This window comes from Cnephaeus nilssonii, assembly GCF_951640355.1.
Source record: "Cnephaeus nilssonii genome assembly, chromosome: 3".
Taxonomy (NCBI): Eukaryota; Metazoa; Chordata; class Mammalia; order Chiroptera; family Vespertilionidae; genus Cnephaeus; species Cnephaeus nilssonii.
Window position 1 is genome coordinate 34583865 of NC_137074.1, and position 17751 is coordinate 34601615.

The window sequence follows — 17751 nt, forward strand, 5'->3', positions numbered from 1 at the left end:
ATCCCCTTTCTAATTATAAAGGTAATTATAGTTATTTTGGACAGCACAGAGGGTTTTTTTTTTTAAGGTAAAGAGAATAATAACTTCTCATCTGTGCTGTTTCCTTGCTTTGTTTTGTAAATCTTGGGTCACACAGGATTTACTATTTTGTAACCTGCATTATTTTCATTTATTACATTTTAAAATATTTTCTTGTGGTTATAGTAAATATTTTTTTTACTATATTTTTTCCTGCTGGCAAACATCGTATTTCATAGTTCATTCTTTGTCAGTTTTTCTTTGTTTGTGACTTAACAATAACAACATAAATACCCTCCAATAACTTCTGTTTTCCCCTGGCCTTAAGTCATGGTCTTCTCATGTCTCTTTCTGAATGAGATCCACTCCCGGTCACTCCCTCTATACCCAGCTCTGTCATTCATGCAGAGCTGCCATTTCCAAGTGCAGCTACAGGCAGTTCTTCTGAGATCTGACCGGGGCCCTCCTGCCCTAGAACTCTTATCTGGCCTCCTCTAGCCACATCTTCTATCATGGACTCGACAAGGTTGAAAAACTCAGCCAGTAAAGAAGCAACACGCTCTTCTTAGATTCATACACTTTAGTACTTACCTAGAGAACAAAAGCAAGATGAACCCCGGTGCAAGCCACTCACTTGTCCCCAGGAAGACACTGACTCAATGGGAGAGGTGGGCACCTTGTTGCTAATATGCTGCTTCCTTACTGCAACGAAGCAGTTTACAGCCTGCAGCTGTCTAATAAGTGGAGGGGTCGGGGCAGAGAAAGCTTCCCATCTCAGCAGAACCCAGCAAGTGATGAGAATGGTCTCATGACAGCCTCGCTGGAAGACAGGGAGATGGGCAGGGAATGGCCTTTGTAGCATCTCCTCAGAAGCTTCCTATGCTTTTAAGTTGTCAGAGACTCACAGGGTGTCCGGACAAGACTTGGATCAGCTGGGTGGGGTTAAGCCTAAAGATGTGCGAGGTTACCTGGGAGCCATGGACAAGTGATTCCTCTATAATTGGGTCCAGCTGTGATTCTGGTTGTTTGCTGGGCAGGATACAAGGGTGATTTCTTTCCTGGGTCCTTGTCCAGATGGATTCCAAGAATGAAGCCACGGACAAAAGGTGGTAGATGAAAAGGGTGGAAATTTACTGGAAGCAAATACAGACTCCCAGGTAGGGAGGAGATCCCAAGGGGGTTCCCACTAAGCTCTTTTTTGCTAAGGTTTATAAAGGCTGTAGTTCTTTGTTTCCTCATACTGCCTTCTAATTGGTGACTCTTTTTACAGAATATCAGCTTCAAAGCCCAAACCCCACCTGTTGCCCACCTCTTGCTCTCTCCCTTAGGTTGTAAAATTTCTCTATCTCCTGTGAACATCTGTTTTCCTCTTTCTCCCATTTGTCAGCATTTCGCTATCCTCTGTGAAAGTTTGTTTCCTCCTTCTCCCCATACCCGGTGGCTTTTCCTTATCTTCTGTGAATGGATGGCTTCCTTTTCCCTTATACCTTTTGTCCTCTGTGAATGTATGCCTTTTGGCAGCTCCAAGCCCCCAACCAACACTGCCTTCCTTCCCCATGAGCCCCCTAATTCCTAAAACTCCCTAAACCTGCCTGTTTTACCCCTAAAAGCTTATTTCAATAGCATCTTTAAATAAAAATATAAAGTGAAATACTTAACTTTTTAAAAGATTTATTGAGAAGGATATTAAATAAAACTTGCATATTTATATTTTTGGAAAACATAAAAGAACACTTTAAAGAGAAAATATTAATAATGTTGGCGTGGAATTATTTTAATAATCACCTCTATAATGAGAAAATAAAATAAGAAAAAGTAAATTTATTAACATTTAGATAAGACTCAACTTTCTTAAAATACTTTTCCTTTGATTTCTAGGGAGAGTAGAAAAGAGAGGGAAAGACAGAGAGAAACATCAATGTGAGAGAAACACATCGATTGGTTGCCTTCTGCATGAGCCCCGACCAGGGCCTGGGCGGGGGAGGCGCTTGAAACCAAGGTATGTGCCCTGGACCAGAATAGAACCCAGCACCCTCTGGTCTACAGGCCGGTGCTCTAGCCATTGTGCCAAACTAGCTAGGGTAAAAGTATACTTTTCTACTAGCCATCTAGTTATCCTTGTAATTCCTGCAAATTCAGCATTTGAATATTTGCCACTAAGTGATTTTTTAAATTGTTATTTCTAATAACTCTTGATGAACTTTAAATCAGTCATTCTTAACAAAGGGCCACACCTCAAAAGCACTTGAGGACATACCAGTATTATTGGTCTCAGATTGAATGACTGATGACTCAGAATATCTGGATTTAGGAACTGAGGACTTTTCTTTTTCTTCAAGTTTTTCCTATATGGTGACCAAATAATTTGCCAGGCAGACTTGGGCACTTTGAAAGGGAAAGCGTGCTATTAATAATTCTTTTGGGACCAGAGGTGAAAATTGAGATTGTACAAACCAGAACATGGGCCTTCTACACACAGGAGATTGCACTGTGCTATCTGGTCCAACCAACCAACTAACCAACCAACCAACCAACCAACCAACCAAACAAGTCTCACTGAGTGGAATTCTTCTCATTGTGAGATCACACACACTTATGGGTTAGGAGTAGTTCTTTCCCTGCCCAGGGAAAATACTGAACATTCTTTTTAAAGAAGGGAAAAAATATATCTGCTTTCCTTCACAGAGATATCTTAGAGTAGTATATCATTATAAATTTTGAAAGGAATTACATAGAGTTCTTAGGTTTTTCATTTTAAATGTGGCATATTTTTCATGTGGACTTTTTTATAGTTGAATGTAATGAATCATAAAAAAAAATAGGTAACATGCTGTTCTATTTTGTAGTCTTTGTGCTGGAGTAGCTTCCCAATTTACCCTTGTTTTGCTAGTTTTCAATGTACTAGAGAGGTGAAGCCGAAGAAAACAGCTTATGGTGCACTAAACTATAGGAAGGTCTATCCATGAAGTGCCTACTGAGTACCAAGAGTTTAGTGCAGAGCAGAAAAGTTTATTCCCTTTTCCCATACCACTTGCATTTAAATAAACCTGGCTTTGGTATATATACATACCTTCTTGTTCATTTATTCATGCATTTCTTTCATTCCTTTAGTTTTATAGTTTCATAAATGTGTGCAAGATTATACCCGGCACTTCCAACTAACAAACAGTACAGACATTTTCGTTTTGCTTTGCAAAGCTGTAGAGATTTTACACTTATGAAAATATGCACACTTGTGAATACACACATTCAATCCCAGCCTAAATCCCTCTTTATGATTCTAGATCAATGGGCATCTGCTCATTTAACATCTTTATTTGGTTGTTTCAAAGAATCCTAAATCAACATGTGCAAGCCTCAATTTATACTCATTTATTACCAAGCTACTCCTCTTACAGTGTACCATTTTATTGATAAACTGGCCCCATTGTCCATCCAAACACCCAAACCTCAGAAACCCATTAATTAGCAGAATAATGTTTTTACTGTTTCTCTCTCAACTAATCAGTTACCTTCATGAGAACAAGACCATGATTTTTTGTGTTTTTTCCTCATTATATTTCCAGCATTTAGCAGAATACTTAATGTAAAATAGGCACTCAACATTTGTAGAATAATGGACTAGACATGCAATTGCACCTATCCTAAAATACTTCCAGCCTTATGGCAGTACACTGACAGGGTGCCATTTTCTCAGGGTGTGAGCATGCTGTCAAGAAAAATGCTACGGATTGTAAGTCAGAAGACCTGATTTGTTCTTCTCTATGCTTAATTTCAACCCCCACCTCTTAACGTAGTAGCATTTTATCTATCCTTTTACACCTCTAAAACAATAATAATCTCCTTTGCATCTTCCACAGTATATTATTTCAAGGATCAATGGTCATAAAAAATCTGGAACTGTTAAGTTTTTATATATACATATATATATATGTATATATATATATATATATATATATATATATATATATGTGTGTGTATATATATATATATGAAGCCATCTATACATATAAAACCCTAATATGCAAATAGACCGAACGGTGGAACAGCCGAACAACCAGTTGCTATGATGTGTGCTGACCACCAGGGGGCACGCAAGAAACATGGTGGGCATTGGCCATGGTGGGATGGTGGAGCAGGTGAGTGGGGGCGCCAGACCAAGGCAAGGCACCAGTTGCTGTCATTGGGGTGAGCCTCTGGTAGTTACTGAAAATTCTTTGCTCCTGTGCACCGCGGTCCCACCTGGCTTTCACACCCACTGCTGGCACCAGCCCCACTCGCACACACAGCTGGCACCAGAGCCACCACTCACACCCGCTGCCGGCTCCCAGCACCAGTCCCGATCACTCAGTGCTATAGGTGGGTCGGAGAGGTGGCTGCCAGCCCCGATTGCCCCTGAGGGATTCTCCACCTCCCGTTGCTCCTGAGGAGCAATCAGGGCAGCAGCCGCCACTTGCGCCCGCTGGCCCTGCTCGCACCTGCTGCTGGTGCTGGCCTCAGTTGCTCCATGCCGTCAGTGGGTACGAGCGGGGCCAGTGCCATCAGCGTGTGGGAGCAGTGGTGGCGGGAGCGGGGCTGCTGGCAGCCAGGGGACCAGGGGCCATGGTGGGAGGGATCTGGCAGGGGCGTGGAGGATGGGCCGAGACCTGCCCCTGCGCCCATCACAGCTTTGTGGCCCACAGTTCCTTTCAAGGTGCACAAATTCATGTACTGGGACCCTAGTTTATTTATGAAACTAGAGGCCCAATGCACGAAATTCATGCAAGGGGCTCGGCCCTCGCAGCCCCGGCGGCCTCGTGGCCCCGCCCACTGTTCATTGTAGAAGTTCCGGAAGGTCGTTATGCTGTCTGGTCTAATTAGCATATTAGCTCTTTGTTAAATAGCATCCTTTACTGTGCGTTTATAGACAAGTCAACAACATAATATTCAGTCTCTGTGAAGGGTGTTCGTTCTCCTGTTTTTTTATTCAAGATATACAGTATTAATTCTGCACTAAGATATGCAGAAACCCTTGTGAAAAAAGCATGCATCAACTCAGGGCCCAGAAAATGTTCATGCCTGGGCACACACCAAGTAACTGTAGATACAGTGTCTGCATGCTGCTGCATATTTACAATAAATTTTTATTCATTCTTTCCTTTCCTGCCTTAATTTTTCTGTCAGCCTGAAAAGTTGCTTTTTATTCATGTCATGGCCTTATTTTCTGCAACTGCCTCTTGGAATACATTATTATTGATATTTTGCATATTGTGGATATAGCACTTTCAATGTGAAAATTCACTTTTCATGCTGATGTTATGCTTCCTAGGTCTAATGTCAGGAATACATTATGATCAACAACATTTTGCAGCCAATTGTTTTTCACTTGGTATTTCTTATCCTCAATATTCTTCAATATATACAACATAATTAATAATTTTGGCACCTCTAAGATGTTGGTGTATAAGAAAATTTACATTTTATATGTAGAGGTTGAGGAAACCATGTTCAACATTTGCTGTTTACAGGAGTTAGTGTTTTTTAAAATGACAAAGTTTTCATCAAAACATTCTTTCTATTCTTCTCTAAACCTTCTCTAAATAGCCATTGATTTCACAAAGTTCGAGATCTTTGAATTTTAAGATCCTTGGAAGGCAATATCAGGGTCAGAATTGTAACTCCTCTATTTAATAGTGAGTTTTAATAATCATGTGACACTCAGGCAAGCGTCCCTTTAAAATGCAAAGAGATGTGTATCCCAAGACATATGGTTTCTATGCATTTTCTTAAAATGTTTACCCAGAGACCTTGTGGCTTCCATTATGTGCTCCCTTCATTTCTTCTCAGCTTGTGTACACATGTAGGCTATAAACGAACATATGAGCTGGTGGTAAAGAATGCACACTCTTTTTATAGTTGCTTCAAAAAGAGGTGTTTTTTAAAAAATTATTATTCATTTTAGGTGTAACATGAAATCTTGAACAGGAATCAAATGTTTAGAGATGAGAAAAATGAGGAGAATGCAATTTGTCCTTCTCTCATCTTCAGTGTGAGACCATCTTGGCATGTGTGTAGCGCCTCTGTTGTCACCTCCTATTTGTTCAAATATTTAGACCATAAATGCACTCCTTATCTATCTTATTGCGTATCTTGTGTTTTGTGAGGAGACATGCAACTGTTATCTTCATGGTAGATATTAATCATGAGAGTTTTTAGCTGACACAAAAAATCTCCAGCCATTGACATCCATATAATACTTAAGCCTAGAAAATGAGCTGTGTGAGTTTGTCACTGGTGTCTTTTAGAACAAAAAAGTTGGCATCATTAGGCATTTATGAAGGGATGAAACTCTGGTTTTACTTGATGGTGTTTTAAGTGACAAACAAATAGTTTCTTGACATTTTTAAAGGCATTCATCTGCTGTCTTATAGCTTTAGATAGTTTGGGTTTCTAGGAATACCCTAATGTAAAGTTAAAAAATGTCATTCCTCTGTAATATTAGATGTTTTTAATAGGTAAAATGAATAGGCTGGGTGTTCAACTATTGAAAACAAATAATTAAGAGATTTATAGTACTATATATATATATATATATATATCAAGAGCCAGGGGCCATCACATCCAAAATAACTGAATGGATGACCAAACAGGCTGAGTGGGGCGACAAGTTCTAGTGAGGGATGACCAAACGACTGAGCAGCAGGCTGCATGGGGTGACCAGGCCGGCATGGGTGTTAGTGAGGGACAACCAAACAACTGAGCAGCAGGCTGCGTGGGGCGACCAGGCCGCAGGGGGGGCAGTGAGGGGCAACCAGGCTGGCAGAGGGGGGCAGTGAGGGGCGACTAAGCCTATGACCCATTCAGCAGGGGGTGGGGGGCAGTTAGGGATGACCAGGCTGGCAGAGGGGGGCAATGAGGGGCAACCAGGCTGGTGGGGGGGCAGTTGGGGGTGACCAGGTTGGCAGGGGGGGCAGTTGTGAGTGACTAGGCTGGCAGGGGGGGCAGTTAGGGGCGATCAGGTCAGCAGGCAGTGGCGGTTAGTGGTGGTCCCAGATTGGAGAGGGTGCAGGCTGGGCTGAGGAGATCCCCCCGCCACCCCTGTGCATGAATTTCATGCACCGGGCCTCTGGTATAATTATAGGACCATGTTGCTTAGATCTAAATGTAAAACCAGGTAGGTTGATTAGATCTATTAAAAATATTGATAGAAAGAGAATCTTAAATGAATCAAAGTTGAGCCATTTCAATTTCTTTCTAGCATCTTTCACTTCCAAGTTTTGCTCAACTACTGACTGCTTATAGTCTAAATCAGCAATTTTCAACCTTTTTTTATCACATGGCACACATAAACTAAATACTAAAATTCTGTGACACACCAAAAATACATTTTTTGCCTATTTGATCAAAAATAGGTATGATTTTGATTCATTTACACCAGATGGCTATTGTTGTTGATTGTTGTCATGTTTTTGTTTGACAATCTAAAGGAAAAGAGGTCAGTGACCCTGACTAAATAGTCAGTATTACATGTTTAAGAATTCTTGCTGCACTCTGGTTGAAAATCACTGGTCTAAATTGTGTTTTTTTTTTATAGTTATTTTATTTTGGTGGACTTTTTTATTGAATGATTCTAATCACATAAGGTCAAGGGGGGAAAGTTCTAATTGTTGTTTAATATTTGAAAATTATTTTTCCTTCATAACAGGGTGATGTTTTACATTTTTATAGAATCCTCAGTTTACTAGTATATTTTAACTAGGGGCCCAGTACACAAATTTGTGCACCTTGAAAGGAACTGTGGGCTGCGAGGCTGTGGTGGGCACAGGGGTGGGTCTCGGCCCATCCTCCATGCCCCTGCTTGGACCTTTCTGCTGCAGCCCCTAGTCCCCTGTCTACCTGCAGCCCCGCTCCCGATGTCACCACTCCCATGTGCCGATGGTGCCGACCCTGCTCACATCTGCTGATGGCACAGAGCAATTGGGACTGGCACCAGCAGTGGGTGTGAGTAAGGGCAGCACTGTCAGCAGGTGCAAACAGCGGCTGCTGCCTCAATCGCCCCTCAGGAGCAGGGTGAAGTGGAGAAGCCCTCAGGGACGATTGGGGCCAGCAGCCACCGATCACACCCACTGATGGCGCTAAGCAATCAGGACCGGTGCTGGGCACCAGAAGTGGGTATGAGCGGGGCCGTTGCTGGCAGAGGGTGTGAGTGGTGGCTACCAGCCCCGATCGCCCCTCAGGAACAGGGGGAGGTGGAGAAGCCCTGAGGGGCGATCGGGACCGGCAGCCACCACTCGCACCTGCTGATGGTGCTGAGTGATCGGGGCCGGTGCTAGCAGCAGGTGTGAGTGGCAGCTCAGGTGCTGAGTGGGGCAAGTACCCGGTGGACCGCGGTGCGTGGGAGAAAAGAATTTTCAGTAACCACCAGAAGCTTGCCCCAATGACAGCGACCGGCGCCCCACCTTGGATTGGCGCCCCTGCTCATCTGCTCCACCATCCTGCCGTGGCCGACACCTGCCATGTTCCACTATCTGCCACTTGCTGCTGATGCCCGCCATGTTCCATGCGCACCCATTGTGGTCAGTGCATGTCATAGCGACCGATTGTTCAGTTGTTCGGTTGTTCCGCTCTTCAGTCTATTTGCATATTAGGGTTTTACATGTATAGATTCCTCCATTGAACACCAATCCTGAAGACATTACTTTCTAATATAAAACTTTGCCGATAAGACTTCTAAAAGTTGTTTGCTTCTTGTTCCTTTGTAAAAAAAGTCTGTTTTTCTATAAAAGCCTTTAGAATTTCCTCTTTTCCTTTGATCTTATAAAACTCGTGAGTCTTATTTTCATACTGCATAGCACTCTCCAGGCATACTCCATCTGAAGACAAAAATGCCCTTTCCAAGAAATTTTCTTTCTATTAGTTCATATGTTTTCTTCTCCATTGTCCTTGTGATCACCTAGTATTTCTATCCGATCTTTGGAATATTATAACTTTATTTTATGTAGTCTTTCAATAATGATTTTTCCTAACACAGGGAGAGATCGCTTTAATGATTTTTCTTTGGATTACTATTTTATTATTGTCAAAAACTAAGAAAGGTCTGATTTTAACCTCCTTGCAGACACATTAGCCTGCCACAGTTCATGGGTACTATGGGATACATGAGACTTTTGCATTAGCAACAAAGAAATGCATTACTCATAGCATAGCAGGTAGCATGGGCATCACTACGTTTGTGTCAGTTGCTTTGCTTTTAAATCCCATGGGGTGACTGCTTAAACATTGTAAGAGAGATTTTGAGCTTAGAGAACTGAAATCTTTTAACATATGCCTTCTTTCTGTTCCAGAGGTAAACACTATCTCTCTCTTTCAAAGGTATAAGCAGACCTTATGCACACCTGCCCTTTGCTCCGGAGAGAAGCACTGTAACTATTTTCCAAGGCTTCTTATTATTTAAATGTCCTTGAAGACAGTAAAATACAAAAAGCATTCAATGCCATGCTTCACAAAATGTGCAGAAACATGACAAATTCACATATCTCCCATCCATTATTTTGTTTATATTCTTTTTTATTTCAGTTTAAAAAATATATTTTTATAGTTTTCAAAATCTATAGTTTAGTTTTTGCCTGATTCACTTGTATAATCTTGCTCTTTTGAGGGGAGGAGGAATATAATATTATTTTAAAATACTTTAAGGAAAATTTTAAGAGTTATCTTCAGTTTTCTAGGTCAGTGCTTCTTAAACTTTCTTGTGCATATGTCACATAGGGAATGTGTTTAAATGCAGATTCTGGTTTAGTCAGTTTACCTATGCTAAATGAACATTATGAAAATGAAAAAAAAGTTTGTATTTTCTTTAGCTGTGTGACAATGGTTGTTGTTTAGTTAGGGGCTTTGATGAGTACAGTTTCTGTTTCTTTCCTTCTCTGGTTGTTTATAGTCTATAATAATTTCATTCTGTAAATATTTATTGAGAGCATACTTAAATGAATAATATCACATGTGGGTTTTTTTTCTATTGAGAACTCACTTTCTATAAACAATATGTCTTTTAAAAGTTCTGATATATAGCTCTGGCCAGGTGGCTCAATTGGTTGGAATGTCATCCTGTACACTAAAAGGTTGAGGGTTTGATTTCTGGTCAGGGTGCAGGGTGGCAACTGATTGATGTCTCTCTCTCTCTCTCTCTCTCTCTCTCTCTCTCTCTCTCTCTCTCTCTCCTCTCTCCTCTCTCTCTGTCTCTCTCTCCTTACCTTCCTCTCTCAAATCAACAATAAAAACATATCCTCAGGTAAGGATTTTTAAAAAAGTTGTGAGATATATACTTCTACCCTGAAAAAGTCTAAACTAAAACAAAAAATTAAATAAACTGGGTCAATTTAACCAAATTTGAGTGCATCAGAGGTTTTAGATAAAATTTTATTGGAATCTTCAGCATAATTTTTTGTTTAATATTTTAATACAATGATATAGATCAAAGAATAACACACCATTTTATATGATAAAAGCATAGATGAAAAGCTCTGGCATTTTGCAGTCTATTCCAATTCCTGTATCTGATATTCACCTTTCATATATTCACAACTGGCAAATGCCTAGTTTTAAATAACACATTTGTGTGTGACCTTTTAAGAAAATTACCGATGTCTTTGTTTAGAGTGCAGAGGGCATGGATTTCACAGAGCATTTCTCACTAAATGGAGTATAGTACTCCAGAATCATGGCCACATTGTCAAGAAGTGGCACTTCATTAAGATAATGTGACCTTTAGAATATCCTTCCAACCTTTTAGTGTGTCTTTACGTGGTGGGATTTGTTCTTTAATTTCTGTGACTTTTTGATAAATTGGAAATAAAATGTAATTGAAGGCTATATTCTTTATTTCCCTTCAGTTATACGTGTGTGTGTGCGCGCACACGTGTGCACGCGTGTGTTTTCTAAAATGGCAAAAAATGTCAGGTAAAGGATATTTGTTGGAGATTATCTGCCAGGAAAATGTCTTTTAGAGTTAAAATTGAATTGATGAGCTTATATCTATTTTGGAAAGGGAGAAAGGGAGAAAATGGCTATGTAGAAGAAAGCAAAATTGTTGTTTTTGCTACTGCATTTTTTAAAAAGTTGAGAAGGGACCCCAAAGCCTTTTCCTTGTTTTGTGATGACAGTGAGATAATATTTTTTCAGTGTGCTTGCTGCAGTAAATTAAAATTTTTCGTTCGTTCCAAGCCATCATCAAAAGTAAAAAAATTAATTTATAAAACCACTTGGATGGAGGATTCAAAGCAGACAATTTAATGAAAAGAGGAAAGAGTATGACAGTTCTCAGTAGACCAGAAGTGCCATTTCTTAGAAATCATTTATGTGTCACTTGATTTATTTGACCTTTATGATCATATTTAAATATTTCACTTGATTTTTGAGTATTTATAAATGTATCTATGGCCAAGTATTGTTTTTATTTTAACTTATAGACACTTAGGTGCCAGAGCATGTATTTTTTAATCATATCTTTGAGAATTTAATATTGACATTATCTTTGTGATATATTTAAAAAGGAATATTCAGATTACACTCTGACAGTGGCAGAATTATGCAAAGTGTCAAAATCATATGGTGGCAAGAAAGATGAACAGGGAGTTTTTGTTTTTTCTACTAGATATGTGGCCTTTGACAAACCATTTAGCTTTCAAAGTTTTAGTTTCTGTATTAGAAAAATAAAAGTGTAAAGTAGGAATGCATTCAGTTGCAAAGTAACAGAAAACCTAGCTTTAGTGGTTTTAAAAATAAATGTTGCCCCTAGCCGGTTTGGCTCAGTGGATAGAGCGTCAGCCTGCAGACTGAAGGGTTCCAGATTTGATTCCGGCAAGGGGCACATGCCCGGGTTGTGGGCTCAATCCCGAGTAGGGGGCATGCAGGAGGCAGCTGATCAATGATTCCCTCTCATCATTGAGGTTTCTATCTCTCTCTGCCTCTCCCTTCCTCTCTGAAATCAATAAATAAATATATCCTAATATATAAAAAGCCAGGTGCCATCACGACCAAAACAAATGGACAGAGGCCTGAACAGCAGGCTATATGGGGTGACAAGGCCAGCAAGGAGGAGGCAGTTAGTGAGGGACTACAAAACAACTGAACAGCAGGCTGTGTGGGGTGACTAGGCTGGCAGGAGGGTTAGTGAGGGATGACCAAACGACTGAACAGCAGGCTGCATGGGGTGACCAGGCTGGCAGGGGGGCACTTGGGGGCGACCAGGCTGGCAGGGGGCTTGGGGGCAACCAGGCCAGTGGGGGGGGAATGGGGGGCAACAAGGCTGGTGGGGGGGGGGACAGTTGGAGGCAACCAGGTCTGCAGGGGGGCAATTGGTGGTGACCAAGCCAGCAGGGGGGGCAGTTGGGGGTGAACAAGCCAGCAGGGGTCAGTAAGGGCACCAGGCTGGTGGGGGGGCAGTTGGGGGTGACCAGGCCAGCAGAGGGGGCAGTAAGCAGTGACCAGGTTGGTAAGGGGGGGCAGTTAGGGGTGACCAGGTTGGCAGGGGGTCAGTTAGGGGCAATCAGGCCAGCAGGAAGAGGAGGGTAGGGGTGATCAGGCTGGCAGGGGGGCAGTTAGGGGCAATCAGGCAGGCAGGCAGGTGAGCAGTTAGGAGCCAGTGGTCCTGGATTGTGAGAGGGATGTCCGACTGCCAGTTTAGGCCCGATCCGATCGGGCCTAAACCGGCAGTCGGACATCCCCCGAGGGGACCCAGATTGGAGAGGGTGCAGGCTGGGCTGAGGGGACCCCCTGTGCATGAATTTTGTGCACTGGGCCTCTAGTTAAAAATAAATAAATAAATAAAGGTTGATTTTTCTCAATAACCAGAAGATAGGAATTAGGTAGTCCAGGGCTGATGTTAGCTGTTGATGATGTCATGAGAAATTCCCTTATTTCTATATTTTTTTTTGTTTGTGGTTGTGGCCCTATTGTTACAACATAGCTGCTAAACTTTCATTTTTTCTGTCTGCCTTTCCCAGGCAGACAGAAGAAAAGATAACTGTTTTCTCCTAATGAGCTTTACTTTTTTATTGAGAAACTAGAGGCCCAGTGCACAAATTTGTGCATGGGTGGGGTCTCTCAGCCTGGTTGGCAATTGAGGCCTATTTGGGGGCTGGCCAGAGGGGGGGAGGGAACCTGGGAGGTTGGCCAGCTGGCCCCCGATTGGGGCCTATCGGGGGGTCCAGCCAGCAGGAGGGAGGGACTGTGGGACATTGGCTGGCTAGTCAGGGGGGCTAGCTGGCCAGGGGGAGTGGTCATGGGAGGTTGGCCAGCTGGCCCTCCTGATTGGGGCCGATTGGGGGGGGGGCGGCCAGCTGGGGGTAGAGGCCGCAGGAAGTTGGCAAGCTATGGGAGGTTGGCTGTGGGAGTGCATTGACCATCAGGGGGCTGCTCCTGTGTTGAGAGTCAGCTTCCGGTGGTCAATGCACATCACAATGACTGGTTGACCAGTTGTTTCTGTCATTATGGTCGTTCGGTCGCAATGGTCGTTTAGGCTTTTATATATATATATATATATATATATATATATATATATATATATATATATATATATATATGTAAGATTCATCCTTAGCAGACTTCTTCCTTATATCCCATTGGCCAGAATTGTGTTATTTAGTGTCTCCTAGCTGCAAGAGAGGCTGATAAATCAAACATTTACCCTTCTGGGCTATGGTAGAGGGAAAAGGTATTGAAAAGAAGTATTGACTAAGCTAATTTATAAAATGTGTTACAATTAAATACTATGTAAAGTATATTTAACATACTGAGGCTCTAGAAATAATATCAATTCAGTTGAAAAGAATTAATATTGGCAGTATATTTATTATGGCAACATCTAGTTGAAAATGTTATATTCATTTCTAAATCCATATAAGAGTTAATGTACCTGCAAAAATATCAGGGGAGTATGTCAATTGTGTTGAAATTATGTCTTCTAAGGAAGAGGGGAAGGCAGTAGTGTTGCTTTATTTAGAGAAGATAACATTAAGTAGAGGCCTAAGAGCTATTCAAGTATTCAAAAGGGAAATACCGTATATGTATTCACTATGGGTTAATAAACTAGCACCAGTGAGGAAGACCAATACCTGCGTCAGTATAAAACAATTTATTTTGAGTAGGGCTGTAAATTTAAGCTCCTGTTGAATTAGAAATGACATAACCATCTATTGAATCCCACAGATTGAGCATGGGAAAGTCTTAATAAATGATGTTTACAGTCCCCTCCAACCATAACATTTGATGATTTTGTTTCCATTTATGACTGTGGCCTGTATTGGTCAGGATTCTCCAGAGAAACAGAAAATAATTGCCTTACATGATTATGGACACCACAAGTCCCAAGATATGCAGGGTGAGTTGGCAACCAAAAGACTTAAGTAAGAGGACCAATGATGTAGTTTCTGTTCAAAAGCCAGCAGACTTGAGATCCATGACGATCCATGTAGCTTTAGTTCAAGTCCAAAGGCAGAAAGAAAGCCAATGCCCCACTTTGAAGACCATCAGGCAGGAAGAATCCTCTGTTACTTGAGGGAAGATCAGCCTTTTCATTCTATTTAGGCCTTCAACTGATTGTATGAGTCTCACTCATGCTAGGAAGGGCAATCTGCTTTACTCAATCTACCTACCTAATATTAATCTCATCCAGAATCCTCCACATACAAACACCCAGAATAAGGTTTAATCAAATATCGGGGCACCCTGTGGCTCAGTCAAGTTGACACATAAAATTAACCTTCACATGGCCCAAAATGGATACTTTTTTAATGGTGTATTAGCTTCACATTGCTGCAAAACAAGTTACCACAAACTTAATGGCTTAAAACAATACAAATGCATCTGTTTCTATAGTCAGGACTTCAGGCATAGCTTAGCAAATTCTACCACTCTGTGTTTCACAAAGCTACCATCAAGGTTAGCCAGACTGCACTTCTTTCTGGATGTGGTCCTCTAGAGGTGGTTATTGGAGAAATCCATTTCCTTGTGGTTACAGAACTGAAGTCCTCAGCTTCTAGAGGTCATTATAGGTTCCTGCCTTGTGCCCTTTCCATAGACAGTTAATATCATAGCAGCTTGCTTCTTTATGGTCAGCAGGAGGGACTCACCTCAGTCACTAAGACAGAGTCTTATAAAACATAACCTGATCTCAAGAGTGATATCCTTTGTGGTATTCCATTATTTAGAAACTAGTCACACCAATGGAAACAAGATTGTACTAAGGTATGGAAACTAGGAGATGAAAATTATTGGGGTCACCCTAGATTCTGTCAACCATTGATGGTTCTTAGAATTGAATTTTGAAGCACACTGAAGATCAAACTTGACTGTGGCTTTCAAAGCTTAAGAATCAATTAAAGAGGACACTTGACAGAAGCAGAAAGGGTGTTTTCATTCCTAATTATAGTTAATAGAGGTAGCTTTGGCACTGACTGCTTTGGAGATTGTTTCTCATCAGAACATTATTCATTAAAAAATGAACTAATAAGGCAAGAGCTCTCTCATGCTTCAGATTCCATCCACTAGGAAAAAATTAAAAGGCAGATAATAGTAAATACAAACTACAAACATAGTAGGACTTTAATGGTGTCAACTTAATAATCATTAGCAACCTGACAAAAGTTCCTGAAATAACCATTCTGTTATTCAATGTACATAAATAAAGTGGTGTCCCTTTGAAAAGACAAAGTGACTCTAGATATATTCCTACAGCTCAAAGTAAAGAAAATCTGCTAGAACTTTTTCTATCCATGCCAAATCTCCAAGTTCTTTTTCTTTTTCCCTTTTTAAAAATTTTTTTTAATGGTATAGCCAGTATCTCAGAAATTTCCAGTAATGTAAGAGTCTTTCAGTATTTCCCCTGACTGCCTTCTCTACTCTTACCCTATTGACAATTTATAACCCCTGCACCATCTGGGGAACAGACTGTTGGCTGCCAAGGAGACTCATTAACATTCCCCTCCAGGAGCTCTTGCTGTTTAATTAGGCTGTCTGCTGGATTCAGGCAGTGAGAGCCTTAGGTGGCTATGTAACAAATCCATGAGCCCATGCGTTTCCGATGTCAAGGTCACTAAGATTTCTACTTATGTGCAATAAAAAAAAGGGAATCCAGATTGTTGGTTGCCAAATCCAAATTATCAATGAGTTTATCTTAAAGAGAACTTTTCATAGTTAATTGGTGCACTAAAGTTATCCCCCACTACATTCATAGCTGTCACTACCATGTTGTTGGACAAAGTTTTAACCCTTACTTAGGTCACTAGGTCTGGCCTTCAGGCCAACCTTCTTGTCAAAACTAGTCAATAGTATTTGTAGACTACTATCCAAACCCAATACTGAGATTACTATATGTGCCATAATTAAATACATCCAATTAACTGAATTCTCTGAGGACAGATTGTTGAAAGCGTTAGCATACCAGACATACTTGGTTTAAATGGAACAAATGGTATCCTTTTCAAATGCCAAATTGGTGAAATTCTGTTTTAAGAAAAATACCTCTCAATTGAATGGTTTGGTTAATGTTGAATAAATATTTTCTAACCATCACTAGTTTGAAGAAAAGTGAAAACGGTTTTTGTGCAAAATGTGTCAAGTCATGCTTTTCCAAATTTTCGGATGGAACCATCACAAGTATATGTCAACCAACTCCAGGACTTTTTGGCTGAGTTAAGTATTCTTCAATCTACTGATTCATATCATTTATCAAAAACTGATTGATTGTTCACCTTTGGCTAGGAACTTGGCTAGGTGCTATGAATATAATGGTGACTCAGAATAGACAAAGAACAAGTCTCTATTCTAGCAGAGGAAGCAATTATTTATCAAATAATCATTAAAAGTACAATCACAATGGTAAGTAAACATATATACTACTTCCATGAGATCTCATAATTCAAAGTGCTGACTTAATGTAGTGAACAGAGAAGTATTTTGAACTGATATTTGAACTGATGAGATGGGGATCATAAATTGGGACTAGCAAGGTAACATTTTGGGGAAGGAGATGAAAAGAACCACTGAATAGAGAAAAGGCACATGCACAAGCCCTGTATTAGGGGAGTAGACACATCGGAAAGAAGGCTGGTAGAACTGGTTTTCAGAGAGGAGCGGGAATTGCAATGTATGAGGCTTCCTTAGTCTACCTAGATTGTTCATTTTAAACTGTTTCATCTATTACAGCTAGAGAAACACTTTCCATGAGTGAGTATCCTTAACATTAAGACCTGTGCTATTTTCCTCAGGTTGTCTTAGCCTAATCCTAACTCTCACTAACAACAACAACAAAAAATAAGTGACTAAATTTATTAAGTGGGCTCAGTTTTATTTTCCCTTCCCAGTCTTGATGAATAAACAATATGATGAATTTTCATAAACCTCAAGGTGAACTTAGCGTTGTCAATGGCATTACTCTAAAATGGGTCTTTTCTGGTAGTGTATCAAAATGCTTGGGCCAAGAAATAATTTTTAGTATTAAACTTTATGTAAATAAACAATACCTTATGTAATGACAAAACTTTTCAAAGCTATTTTACCTGCTTCTGCATTTACTTATTTTTTTCCTTCAAACATATTTTAGTAAGCTTTCTTTTTTTCCACATCTACAGAGAAAATGAAATATTTTTTTTCTGTGTATGATTATTATTTTTTGGTGATTGCATATGTCAATAGTAGACTCTAAACTGTGTTTAATGCTTTGGTTTGTTTAAACAGAAAACGCACCCCCCTCCC

At 40.6% G+C, this 17751-nt stretch overlaps 1 protein-coding gene across 5 annotated transcripts in view; it reads left to right on the top strand.

Moving 5' to 3' along the window:
- The window catches only part of NAALADL2 (N-acetylated alpha-linked acidic dipeptidase like 2), a 1181205-nt gene that overhangs the window by 499565 nt on the left and 663889 nt on the right, over positions 1 to 17751 (top strand). The window lies entirely within an intron of this gene.